General features: G+C 36.6%; 3 long non-coding RNA genes across 5 annotated transcripts in view; 1 reads left to right on the forward strand and 2 right to left on the reverse strand.

Moving 5' to 3' along the window:
- Nucleotides 1–7021, reverse strand: part of LOC112456491 — a 49072-nt gene extending 42051 nt beyond the window's left edge. For both annotated transcript variants that reach the window (XR_003040971.1, XR_003040972.1), the window contains exons 1-2: nt 6785–7021; nt 6341–6419 (exon numbers count right to left, since the gene is read on the reverse strand). This is a non-coding gene — a long non-coding RNA (uncharacterized LOC112456491). The remainder of the gene's footprint in view (nt 1–6340; nt 6420–6784) is intronic.
- On the forward strand, nt 2515–3756 carry LOC112456498. The gene is made up of 3 exons (XR_003040973.1): nt 2515–2631; nt 2752–3039; nt 3620–3756. It is a non-coding gene; the product is annotated as an uncharacterized LOC112456498 (long non-coding RNA).
- Nucleotides 7022–7530: 509 nt separating the features above from the next.
- Nucleotides 7531–12283, reverse strand: LOC112456541. 2 transcript variants are annotated; one of them, XR_003040983.1, is made up of 4 exons: nt 12075–12283; nt 11696–11972; nt 8586–9021; nt 7531–7872 (listed from the first exon to the last, which is right to left on the reverse strand). It is a non-coding gene; the product is annotated as an uncharacterized LOC112456541 (long non-coding RNA). The 2 variants fall into 2 exon arrangements; XR_003040982.1 differs by lacking the exon at nt 8586–9021.
- Nucleotides 12284–14664: the final 2381 nt, after the last annotated feature.

The raw sequence follows: 14664 nt of genomic DNA on the forward strand, positions 1-14664 counted from the left end.
GTTAATGAGATTCCTCTCGCGAACTTGCTTGATGATTAAAAGCATAATAGGGACAGACTATAAGGAATCAACTCGTTCGTGCTATACAATCTGCTTGAAGAGTATACACTTTGAGAATAAAACATAATAAATCCCGTTTCCCTCTATTACAAGCGACGAATCGAAACATACTTCTATACCCTTTTAAGTTATTCTAATGTAAGCATTATACAAAATTGCAGGAAGTTATTAAAAACGTACAAATGTTTTTGTCGTACAGGTAATTATTGTCTGCACAGCAAGTTAGAATTACAAATAAAATATAAATGACTACTCGCAGTATATAAAAAACCCGTCATTATTTTTTCGAAGTATAATAAAAATATATAAAACACAAACTGCGAGGGTTTATAAAAAAATATTTAATGACTACAAATTATAACATTGCACAAGAGTACACTTCTCAAGTCATTAATACTTGCGTTTTCAAGCTTAATTATGTGATTTAGCATCTAGTTATTTTTCAGAATCTTTATATTCAAGACCACTTCGCAATTATGTCATTGCTTTTTGTAACTATCAATCGATTTGTTTTGCCATGTGATAGTCTATAATAAAATCTCAATTAGAGTGTCTGGACCATTCATTAACTCTGTAAAAACTAGTTCAACGCAAGATGCGATGTGCATAACTATTTAATTCTCCAGTTTAATAAAGTCTAACAAACGATTAAATGTTCCCCGATGAAATCATCTAATTACTGTAACGCAATATGTGCCCTCAAATAATGTGCCCTCAAATTTATAAGTAGGTTATTATTAATCTAAATGCACAATTATTCCGAGTATTTCAGTTATTATATATGCTGTGCCTTCAAAACAACATAAACATATCCTTTTTGTACAAGATTTAAACATACACTTTAACATCGCACAAATAAAAATATTTTTCAAGGTGCATTAGTCCACCCTTTTATTTGTAAATTGATTAACGTAGAAAATCACAGCTAGCAATTTTGTTCCGTCACATTCTTCGAAGATGATTTTAATTTTTAGCATAACGAAGAGAGGAGAGGAGAAGTGAAGGGCGATTTGATTCATAGGGGGAGGGGGAAGGATAGAATAGATCGGTATGGTGTCTCTATAGACACGAAGGTGGAAGGCAAGGGGAATCGTAGCGTGCAGGGCCGTGCCAAGGCAATATCCATAGGAACACCCCGTCAGAGGGAGAGACGTAGAGACGTGTAATCAATCACAAGGGACCCTGCTGCCATGCTCGTGGCCCTCATATCAGCCGTAATACACAGTAAACATTTTTAACTTTGCCACGTTATTAATATTAGTTGCACGTCCCGTACGTCTTACAACTTTTTCCTCGTATTATACGTATATATATTTTTTGCCGTATATACGTCATGAGAAATTTACATAATTCGGGTGCAGCGTAACGTCTTGTTGAGTGTAATTTTAGCAAGAATTGTTTAAGTTCTCTCTCATGTATGGATAAAACCCGATTGTAACATTAAAATGTCAGGTGCAGTGTTAAGTACGAAGCAGTGTTCAAAATTATACCGTCGTTACGACCGCGAGTTTCATATGAATTGTAACCCGCAGTAAACATTTTTAACTTTGTTAGGTTATTAATAGTAGTCGCCCTTCGCGCAGCTTGTTCTCTTTTTCGTATAAACAAACAAAAAAGGATATAAATTGTGAAATATCAACTAATACAGTTAACGAGCCTTCGGAGAAAATAGAATGTATGTCGCGCGGCATTATTTTATGATGGTATTATTAAATATTTAAAATTGCATCGTTATCGCGCTACTCACATTTGCGGTAGAAGTCTGATTTTCATGTTTATGGTATTACGGATTTCAGTTGCCATCTCTGTATCGCGCGTTACGTTTCGCAATTTTACTACGTCAACGAACATTATAAAAATAAATATCATATAGGATATTAGAATTGTTCATTTCCTTGATGATCCTCTACCAAAAACGTTAATTCGGTATAACACTTTGTCATTTCACGTTGATGCGAATATCATGGCTTCCCATTCTGTTCCCTACGAATCTCGTTCCCTTCTGTGCGTAGCACGAATGAAATTCATTGTCAAGGAATGCGACTGGATTTATTTGTCTGCAGTGGCTTTGATATCCCCAGCAGGCAAAAGAGTATCATGCATAAATTTTGTCTTAAACTCATCTCCCATTAATCATATCACATTTGTCACTATATACTTAGCTAGCACAGCTCAATTATTCACTATTTTAGCTAACGCATGTAATTAAATAAATATAAAAAAATCATGTTAAAAAATTAATTGTTCCATTTTCAATCAGAAAAGATGTAAACGATAGAGTCCATAATACAGTATACAGTTATAATAATACATATATTAATAGATCAAAATACAATAGAATTATTTATAAGACTCTGTTTTTAATAACAAAAAATAGATTAAATTTTAATGTTTATAGCAACAGTACAATAAAGTCAATCAAATAATAACACACAATTTTTTTTCAGGTTATTCTTCGAAGAAAGCATCTAGAATTCACTTATCTACCATTGCGTATGCAGCTGGATATCAACCATTTGCCAGGAAAAATTTATAAAATATTTGACGGATTTTATATTCTCTGTCCAAATGGTAAGTTACAAATAACATTTCTTAATTTTTTAAAATATTCACAAAATTGTAGTATTAAAAATATTACATTTTAAAAGTTATCTACGTTATTTCAGCATTATAACGCTATATTTATTACAGATGATTTCGTACAGATGCCTCGGCAGATCGAATCACATGAAAGTAAAACTATTTAATAATTCAAATGTCATTAAAGTATTATTACAAAATGTACTTTAAATGCACAATCACATTACAGTACAAATCTTTCACTGAATAGTGCAGAGATAACTTGCGGTTAGGCTTTTATCTTTCAATGAGATAGGACCGAATAGCAAAAGAAGAAAGTAAACGACTCAATTGGAATTACACAATATTCCACTACTTTTGCTAAACGCTGAGTAATGGATACGGAAGAAATATAAAAAAGTATATTATATTTCTATATTTTATGGAATAGACGTCGCCATAAATTTCCCAATATATTCGTTTTAATTGTTCATTAATATTTCAAAATTGCATAATTAACCGTAAATATATATGTTGCACAATTGATTTTAATATTAATGTAATTGCATGTTTGATATTACGGATACTGTTTTAATTTATTGTATTTTTTAATGCAAAATATACGTTGCACATAAGGTGTTTTTAGAGTGATGTTTTAAATACCTTTCTCTTAGAAAACTCATAATTAAATTATTTGAGATGCAGCAATTTTTAGCGAGAAATATGTGAACCGCGATGGAAATTTTTCTTCGTAATATTTTAAGTGTAATGCATATTTAAATTGCATATTTTAAAATTGCATATTTAAATTGCATATTTAAATTAATATATTAATTAGACCGGTCGCTTTCTATAGAAATCGTTCTCCAAATTGTTGTGCCTAAGCTCGGCGTTTTAATAATTAGAAATGCGCGCACACAAATTGCATTTTAGTTCTACGCTATGTTTATCAGATATTTCGTTAATTCCCGATGAGAACTACATCGTTTCCCTTTTACAGTTTACCCTACGAAGGCTTCAATGGATTTCAGACGCAAGATAATTCGATTCAGAAACTTTCCAAGTTTCTATCTCGATTTCACACTCGATCAAACCACAGTTACCATTCTATGGCGCTTATAAGGCTTTCGTGAGTCCAAAATCGTAAACGTAAGAAGAGCAAAATTTTGAATAAATGTTATTTATAGATATGAAATGTTTATTGCAACAATATTTCAATCGCAAGATTTTATAGTATCTCGTTAAAATTTCAATACTCTGTGAACTTTCAATTATACTATCAAAAAGAATTTTTATGGCCGTTTATATTACGATATGATATGCGTGTAATATTTCCGTGCGACGGGAAATGTATTAGATGTAAGAACATAAAAGAACTAGATTAACTACTTATCTTATTTGTTTCTTTAATCTGTACTCGGCTATAAAATTAGCATGATATCCTGATATACAATACTACTGTTTTAGGAAGCAAAATCTTCGGGGGACGAACGTACTGACAAAAACGTATGCACAAAAATGTAAAAATCAACGAAGAGGGAGCAAGACATAGGATTTGCCCATAAACCATGTTATCCGATATCACATATAGGCGCCCGTATGTGTTTAAACACGCAACATCCCGCAATCGCAAAGCAGATTTCTGAAATATTCATTAGAAGATCGTATAAAGTAACTCTTCCCGAGAGTTACAATTGCTGAGATACTATGTACGTTTCTCCCCCCATAATATGAATAATAGATAGCCCCAGAATTTTTTAAATATTAACTTAGCGTTAATTAGATATCACGGACATAATCAAATTTACAAGGTGTCACCGAGATGATCTATTTTAACACGGCAAACGCAAAATCTACTCACGCAAGATGTATTTTAATTTCGTTTTGATATCAACTGTTACCATTAATATTCTAACTTCTTCGCATCGTGTAAAAATATATACTTTTAACACTATATCTACTTTCCAACTTGACTACGAAATGACTTCGTTACGCAAATATCTGTGAGATTTACTACTAATTGATATAGAGAATAATCGACCGGCATTTATAAAAATAGGTTTTCGAACCCATATCACGTAAAGCTCTGTGAAATGTAAAAGGGCACTGATATCCATCATGTGGAATTGAGTTATATTTTAGCAGACAGTCATGCTTCAAAACGGTTCGTATAGTCATTAAGGCATCATTAATCTTGTGCTTTTCTTATGCGTACGACAATAAAGTTACTGTTAGAACAGGTGCTAAATCTAGATGTGCCAACGTTATTAACTCAATCACAGAACAATCAAGTCCGATAATACGTGCAAGAATTCATGTAGCAGATCCAAAATAAAATTATGCAGGATTCTGTTATATCCATCTATGTTTCAAAATTGTTGTTATCAAGTAATTATTACAGCGAGTAAAATAGCTTATTAAATTAGTGAAAGACCTTAGAATTTTCTCAATCTTGACTAATATTATTAATTTATTATAACATAATATTTGAGAGGAATTTTTTCGTTCCTCGTGATCCAATACGCTTATATAACAGCAAATAACGTAATCGTTCTCTCAGTTTGGAAATCGCTTGAGCATAAAAAAACATGCACTCGTACGACAACGATCTCACATCATTTTTACCAAGCATTTTGCGAAAGAGAACGAAATTGTGTGGTAAAATAACACTGAGATTTACAAGAAATGCCAAATTAAGTAGCGGCAAAGTGGCCGCGCAATTTAGACATCGTTCAAAACAAAGAAAAGATATTCACTAAAAATATTCGAGATACACATAAAATCTGTTCGTTGATATCGTAATATCTCGAAGTGATTCTCATATAATTTATGACATAGCGCGATCTAGATAAATAAAAATGTATATAGATATCATCCCTGAAGCGCTCAACATCACCTCCTATCGTTTTGTTGAATATTCGAAGTCGATCGACATACCTCGTATGATTTTGTAGACCTTGGCCTGCAAAACGTTCTACCTGCGCATTTCGCAAGGTCAGTCTCGAGTCTTTTCAGCCACGAACAATACCGCATTTTGCGGGAGAATTTTTCGCAATAAAGAAAACTTTCAATGTGCTTTCCATGCGTATGCACATGTGTTGCGGTTTACTGCCGGAAACTAGGGCAATTTACGGCCCCCAAAATCGACGCAATATTCGACCTAGCCACATACCTCGCTGACGTCTGACTTTTCTTTGCCGAACGTAGCCCACCGCTATGTCACCAGATTTTAGACTTTACGTCACGTATTTTTAAACGAAACGAAAATTTATTGCTTCGCAATATATCCGTACAAGCTCAAAGATAGCATATGGCGATACTGGAAAGAAGACTGCAGCACGTGCAATCTTCACCGTAAAATAACTTTACCATTTGGTAAAACCTGGCAATTGTGTGTGACAAATCGTAAAACAATAGCAAAAGTACAGCGGAATCTGCCATAAACTTCTCTGAGCCTCTACCGTTCGATGGATTTGCAACTTGCATTTATTCATATAATGTTGCCAATATCTTGTTTTTGTTAACATTTCTATCTATTAAAAGCAATATTTAATAACATAAAGCGAAGAGTTTTAAAGAAATACATTCTATTGAACTCTGCGAAGTTCAACTAACATATTGTAACTTCGAATTACAAAAATTCGCAATTTTTAAAACTACGAAATCTATATTCCTTTCAATATATAATTATAATTTTATCGTCATGCATCAGATTACTTACCAATCCGAGCTCTTCTTTGCAACATCACTAGCAACTCGACCCGATGATGGTGAACTGCACGTCCGATGATGGAAACAAACTGTAACAGCATATTCTAATTAAATAACAAAACTGATTTTGATATCATCTACGTTTTTGGCATTTATGAGTAATTTTCAATTCCTTCTACTCCAAAATCACTATCTCGACATTTTTATTCAGAAACAATCTACTTGTAACGATTCAAAGAATTCGTGCAATATTTTCAAGATCTCGGCTAGATATTTAAACAACACAATTATTTCAATCGAGACAAGCAATATTACTCTTGTGATATCGAGAGAATTTTTAGAAGATCGACATCTTAAAATCAGATTTATACATAGTTACACAGCGAAGCTCTTATCTCAAACTTAGTTTACAGTTTCTAAATACGTTATTAAAACATAATTTCGTCTTACCCACCATTTCGATCGTCTCCATGGTGAACCAGGCAATCAAATTCTCGTGTCTGGCCGACGCGAACAGGTATGACCGCGAATTACAAAACCGTTGTAGGTAGATATTAATCCTAGCAATACACGAACGATGAAATCGAGCTACTAGTCAAAATGAGAGCGTGACAACGTTGCTTGCGAAGGAAAAAAATCAATTCGACAACCGGTCAACTTCTCGATACTACCAATAAGGTGGCAGCACCTCGCCGCGATTTCTCTCGTCAGTGGCAACGTCGATGGCCGTATTTTTTTTTCTCCTTTCACGTTGCTGGCAGATTAGGCTAATGCGATGGACCAGATGAGATATGGGCCAGCGAATGGGAGTACAGTACTCGCATGGCAGGGGCGTGACTGTACCCTGGAAACGGCCGTGCCCGGGGCCGCAATCGCGACGTAAACTAAGTGCTGGGTGGAGCCCCGTCTAGGCACTACCTACTCGATGGAACCATCATACTCTACCTCGAATGTCACGGGGGCAGTCTAATGGTTGCCGGTATTCTTGAAAGGCGCCAGTTTCGAATAGTAGTTGAAGATAACAAACGTATAATTGTATACTGTTTAATTATGGTATTAGCCTAGATCCAGCTATTCCAGTCCTCGATTGGACCCGTCATCGACGTGCACCATCATATCCACATGTGTCACGTTACCCGATTCAACATTTGAGTGGCTATTTCCATTTCTATTTTTTATTGTAATAGGTTTATTTTGTGTACATTCTCTAATATTTCCGTAGATAATAAAAATCTCGCCTTTGTAGTTATAATATACATTTTACTGGTGCCACAAGTGGTAAACTTCTATTGCATTTTCATACAGATTATTAACTCTTTATATCAAATTTTGTATCCTCACTCATTTTAAATTGTCGTCTATTCACTTATTGTTAGTAAATCGTAAATAATATCACCATAGATCTTCATTATTCGTATTCATTGATTTGTATAATACGATGAATGTATGTGATGATATATGTGATGAAAGAGCATCCATTGGATAAGCCGATGTAACCATTTTGTTGAAATCCATAGTAGATCCATAACAGATAATTTGAATCTGAAAAAGAAACAAGAAAAAGTATTTTATTATTATTGTTAGAAATATAATTTATAACTATTATATATAAAAATATTGGAAAAATATGTAAAAATAGACGTATGAGGTAAATGTCGCTCATGCAACAAATTAATGCGAAAAATATAATAATTAGAGAGACGAAAGAAGAAATGCATGCGTTCAATGAATAACAGCATAGTAGCATTGACATAAAGTAAGAAAAAATAAATGTAAGAATCTTTTCAATTTGTTCGACGCGGCACTGGGCAATACTACTTACGTCACCCATAGTTGTGAAAGTTTATTGAATTCACGAGGTCGCGATATTTTTAACAGGGAACAATGAGGCGAACGTATTTGCGCCAATCTCGCGTACTACAATGCATCCCAATGACCTCGGGTGAGAAAGGGCAGCAAAAGATTTTAAAAAAACGTTCGTCTGCGTCGAACAAACACTTTTCAGTCTATCAGCCCTCGCACGGTAGTTTTTCATGTCCCGCTTACTCGTTCCAACCCCTTGCTCATTCCCACGCCATTCGTCTGTCTACCGATATTCGTCGGTAGGGCCATATCTCCCGGCTACTTTTCAATTTCATTCGACGAGAGAGAGAGAGAGAGAGCGCGCGCGAGAGAGAGAGAGAGAGAGAGAGAGAGAGAGAGAGAGAAAGAAAGAGAGAGAGAGAGAAAGAGAGAGAAAGAGAGAGCTAACACACCTCGGCGCGCACCGTTCTCGCCGCGTGCATCTTCCTTGCCGTCCCTTGCCCCGTGTCCAATTCTGGACGACATAAATCCGATAAGTTTTTATTATTTAGCATATCTGTGTAGCCGGTGAGCAACAGCTACAGTCGTCACCTAGAATCCCGTTGAGAGGTCGCGGATGGTCGCTTGGTAGGAGCAACACAACTGGTAGAGAGCGGTAGGGGACCGAAGTCGGCGGTGTGGCGCAGCGGCGAAATTTCTGTCGCGAGGCTACGTAGCACGGTTGGCGGTCCCGGGGGATGCCCCGTTGATGTCATCGGGACATCCGGCTAATTGCGAGGATGTTTTGTTAGTTTCTCGGAGTACGCGAGTCTCTCCCCTTACAAGGTTTTGCATTTAGCCTTTCTATACATCGGCGACGTGGACCCGGACCCAAACTTCCTAAAACACCTGGAAATGCGCCCCGCTCGAAATAAATTCGCATTAATTCAGCAAATGTCAGCTTGTATCTTAATAGCGTAGAAAAAAATGATATATATAAATCTGACAAGGTCACATACGTATAGCTCTCTATCTAAATTCTGGATATTCATGCACCTCTCCATCAACACTGTCTAATATATGAGAGAATCCCATTCATAAAATAATACTGTACTAATTAAAATTCACTTAATGACATTAAAGAATGGTTCAAAATATTCAAATATATTTTTGCATTGACATATTTAAAAGACATCATATTTACGATTTACGATTTGAATACTTAATTTACGTGATGCAATTATTACAGTATCATCTTAAGGACAAATATCGAGCAGTTGTTTTTCATCGAGTGTAGTTTTGATACATTATATAAAATACTTTACAAACATGCATTATTTTATTGAGCCAAAATAAATGAATAATTTAATTGAGCAAGCTATAAAGTTCTCGATGAACATATATCGTCGAATATTAGAGAACGTATATTGTTTGTGATGTGTTAGACATGAACATTGATTGCGGAAAAGACGCCGAGTTCGCTTGGCGGTTTACAGAGCAGTAACGGCGTTCGGGGATGGAGTGAGGCATCCTAGGGAGGGAAGAAAAGAGAGGGGGTAGCGATATTATTGATTTATGTTCCGTTATACGTTATGTATCCAACGGCGTCCTCCAGCAGCATACAATGATCCGCCTAAAGCGCAACATTGTTTACACCTGAGAATCGACTACGATAGAAATTTTTTTCAAATTCTCTCTCTTTTGCAAAAATAATACGAAAAAAGCATGTTAATGGGCATGCTTCTTTTCGTATAATCCTAGGATTTGAAATGTAAGAACTAACTGAAAAGATTAATGATACGGTTATGTTTTATCATACCTAGACTTAGTTAGAAATTTCTTCGTAAGAGTATGATTTATGTTATCTATTAAAAAGGATTGTAAAACTACAGTATATAAGTATAGAATAATAATTATTAAATAAAGTCCATTGTAAATAAATAATCTAGTAAAGAATGCAAGAAATCATTGTCCAAACGTGTGCAAATCTCTCAGCATCGTAAAGCCACTTAAATTTAATGTTCCTATAAATTCGAGCGAACGTTCGAATCTCCATAAACTCCTGGTAATTGTCTACATTATCGGATATCTCCATCGCGCAAATCGAAACTGATCATCACCCAGCGGAAACAAACGCTGGTGCGGAAGCAGTCGGGACAGGCGAGCAAGCATCGCGTACGGACTACGGGCATTTCCAGTAGAAGTAGGCGTTCGTGATATCAATTATCTTCGATACGATTTACATTGTACGAAATGCATCGTGTATACGAGAATTGTGTCGTTGTGATGCGCCCACGGAAATTGAGTGGGGATAGCCGGGCGGGGCGCGGCGAGGAGACAAAATCGTCGAAGGTGGCAATAGTGGGGGGGTCAGCGAGCGGGAAGCGCCGAAAATTGATGCATTCTCTATGCAAAATAGCAGAAGCACGAGGCTAATAGTAGCCGGGCAGCACGCAACCAGAATTCCTCTATGGCAACCGCTTATACCATTCTCTCCTCTCCCCTCAGTCAAGCTTCTACCTACATCACCACCTCCGTCACCTACGTCCTGGACAGAATCGAGAGCGGCATAGAAGCCGTTAACACTCTATTAACACTAACGACGCTCATACATAACAACGGTGCCGCGGGGATAGAATTTATGGTCTATTAATGGGGGTTACTTTATGCGTTATGTAGTTGTAGTCGTCATGCCGACAGGTAGTATGACGTAAATTTTACGAGGCCACGCGCGCGCGCGCGCGTGGAGAATCCGTGTATGCAATAAGTTACTCGTGAGACCCGTTATTAATGTGTTTACACTAGATATTCGTGGATTCGGTCGGCGTCACTTTTCCTGTTAACCGCCGGAACAATTCCCCCCCGGGTTGGACCAAGTGAATTAAAATCTGACCGTTAAACGCCCATAAGTATAATGAAGCATGCGAGAGCAGCCCAAGAGTTAGCACGCACAAAGTATATAAAGACATAAATTTAGACCGTGGATATATAGCAGGGATATAGCAAGGCTCCTCAGATTAGAAGGCACAGTCTTATCTCCTTCTTCTGCTATCTTCCTAAATCCGTGTGATTCTATATTAATTTACACTCGAGTCAAAAGTTCATTATCTAGACATTACGTTTCCAACTTTAAGATTTGACTGTTTAATAGAAATTGATGAATAAAATTGATTTTTTTTTTCCCGTTAAGTTTAATATTTAATCTGTCATCGTAATATTCCTTATTAAGTGCACATTTTTCTCAATTATTTTTTACTTTAAAAATATCCTTCATTCGTTATAATTATGTTCCGACTTATTATTGATACAAATCCAATCAGATATACAAAATTAAATTTCTCAAAATACTCCAAACTTTCAATTCAAAATATATTCTTGCTAACTGACGTATTCTCCAGGTAATGAAACACATTTCATGTAATATGTTATTGCGCTAAATTTGAAAAAGAAAGGAGAAAGCAAGATCGAGAGAGAGAGAGAGAGAGAGAGAGAGAGAGAGAGAGAGAGAGTGAGTGAGAGAGAAAACAGGTGTACTTGTAATCTCTCGCGAAATGCGAGTAAACAAGAAAGTTAACGGGCTCACCGCTCGTCGAGTGCAGCGTAGTCGAGTGCCAAAGTTCATCGTGAGATCCTGCCCTCCTCACGGGCTAAAGGAGACGCGGCAAGGCCGGTAAAGTGATAAAGCGGCCATAAATTCTAACCGCCATCCTCCCACCGGCTCCTCTATCTTGCCGGGGTCTCTACTCCGCCGACTCCTCGCTCTCTCGCCATCCTCGGCTATCTCACTCCCTCCGCGTTCGTCCTGCCTACGGATTCCCTCCTTGCCCTCGCCTCGAAATGCATTTGCAACGTGGATGCACCTGCAACAACCGAATTGGCAAAGGTCACCGTGCGCTCCGTTGCCGTTGCTTTAAATCGTATAAATACGCGCGATCCACTATACAGATTACAGATATACTCACTTGACGATGAATTCTTCTGCTTCTCTATCTCGCATGACCCAGATTCGTCACCCAGTTCCGGAAGTGCGATAGCATTACGGCACTTCCGCCAATTATACTCACCTTTCGTCGCGTCAACAGATGCGACAGATAACATCGTGTCAATTCATCGATCTCTTTACAGCAAGATTTTAATTAGCGGATATATTAATGTAATCGCTCGATTTATATTTAATGTCTCTATAATCACACAAAATATTAATAAAGTAATATAAAAAATATGCTTGGATATTAGTTGATTATGCGTTGACAAAATGCGTATGTACAAATTAATATCAAGTTAGACATGGTTTAGATTTCTCAAGTAAGAAACATCTGAATTGCTTTTGCTACTGTTTCGTACATGATCTAAATATATATATTAGAAAAGAAAACAACATATCAATTTCTTCATACTAGTCGATTCTAATCACACTTATAAAGTGATCATTTTACATATTCTATCCTAATATGATATTGCAATCAAAATCATTGTGTCAATTGCATAATGTAATTTCAAATTAACAGGTATGCTTTGGCAAACGGAAAAGACATTTAGAAGCTAATCTTCGTGGTATTAAAAATAAAAAAAAAATAAAAGAAAACAGAAAATTCCAAGGATGAATAATCGAAAAGGGGCGAGATAAAACTCGCGATATCTGAAATTGAATCTGATATTGACACTTGAGGCATGCCAGACCGCACGTGGACACGTGGAACGAAGACGTCTGTCCGTCGTGGAAGAATGGTTGCAGCTGCACTCGGTCGAGATGTCGAAATCCAATATCGCAAATCCGAGCATACCTACCGTCTAGGCGAGCTAGGCATGGTGTGTTCGTTGCAGCGCAGGGGCGAACAGACAGAAATCCCAATAAATCATCCCGTCACGAGCCGTGAGCCAAGGCGGGGCCTCTTGCTTCGTATTAGCCAATAATAATCCTCTCCGAGGTGGAGGCCATCTTGGATTATACAATGGTTCCTTCCGCTGCAATTCGTATAAACGCAACCTCCGGGTATGCTGGACTACTCTCTCGAAAGGAAGCCAGTGGCGTACTAATCGCGATATCCTCGTACGAGTATAGAAATCATGATTTCACGCTGAGAATCTGAGAATCCGACTGGGAATCTCGTCTCTACTCCCGCCGATTGACCGCCGCGAGATGTAGATTCTCGAATCTGCATAACGTCGTCGCGCGATGCGATGTAATGATAAGGGGGACACGACCGTTGTTTTTTTTTTTACCACATCCTACTTCATATTCAACCACAATTTATTTCTCGTTTTCAAACACAGCTATTATAATTAATATAATAATAATAATTATTATTAATATGGACAGACTCTTATATAATATAATACAATACGGTTTAGACTCGTCGACATGATAGCATGTGTAATACTATTATATCCATCGTCTCGTCGTTTTCATCATTATACATAATACATATTTCACTCGCGTAAGACATCGTTTTACCATTGCAATCATCATCAACATCGTCACTGTCGTACTCTTTATGTATACATATAGTTTACATAATGCGAGACACTACAAAATAACTATATACGTTTGTTGTAGCTGTAATAATTATCGTATATATATTTATATTTAAATATATATATATTTATATATATAATTTATATGTATATATATTTATATATATAGATTCATTTTTATTTATATTTTTCTTCTTCGATTTATATCGTTCGATAAAGTAGGGTTGCCCACGTTTGTTTTTTTTTCGGCTGCTAGGCACACCTGTACTTAAGTATTTCTTCCGCACAATCGTTGGAACGAATGCATTGTACCCGGTCTTTTGTAAATAGGCAATGTGTATATACTGTTTCTCGAATTTGTATTTATGTATCGTGTGTACGTGTATACGGTGTGCGTATATATATAATATGTAGTAGAATATATGATACATATACACTTTGTGTTTTTTCGGTCGGGGCAATGCGTAACCATGGTGACTCAAGTGTGTAGCTGAGAGATAGCAAACCTAATCGCAGATCGTACGTCATGCTTCAGGAAAGCATGTTAACGCGAATTTTTATTTGGAACAGCGACACGTGACGCGTTCTCTCTACTTAAATAAATCGCGGCCTGTCTCCTAGATTGTTGACTCGCGTGTAGCGTATCCAGAACTTGCTCGTCGTCCTAGTAGGTCGATTCCCGGTAACCTTGGCACGGTTGTACCTTGTAAAAATCGCATAAGCATTCCGCGTAGACATTAAACATTGTTATACAACCAGAGATGCCAAGATTACTAGAGTTATTTAATTTTAAGGAGAAGTTAAAAACTGTAATATTGTTTTTTTTTTCGATTTAAATTATTTTAAAACATTTGAGAATCAGGTAATTAAAAATAGCGGTAAAATGAAGGATTTTCAGAGAAAATTTTGATAAAGAATTCTTTTATAATTAAAATCCGTAGAGTGCGACACACTGGAGAAACCGTAAGTTCATCAGCGGACGACAACGTGGCGGCTATCGAAATATTGTCATCCTCTTACTCTAGTTATATTTTTCGTCGAGTCACTGAGTAATCGAGTTACCCGCGGAACTCAACT

The sequence above is a fragment of the Temnothorax curvispinosus genome, unplaced genomic scaffold, assembly GCF_003070985.1.
Source record: "Temnothorax curvispinosus isolate PA1 unplaced genomic scaffold, ASM307098v1 QBEX01000632.1, whole genome shotgun sequence".
Taxonomy (NCBI): domain Eukaryota; kingdom Metazoa; phylum Arthropoda; class Insecta; order Hymenoptera; family Formicidae; genus Temnothorax; species Temnothorax curvispinosus.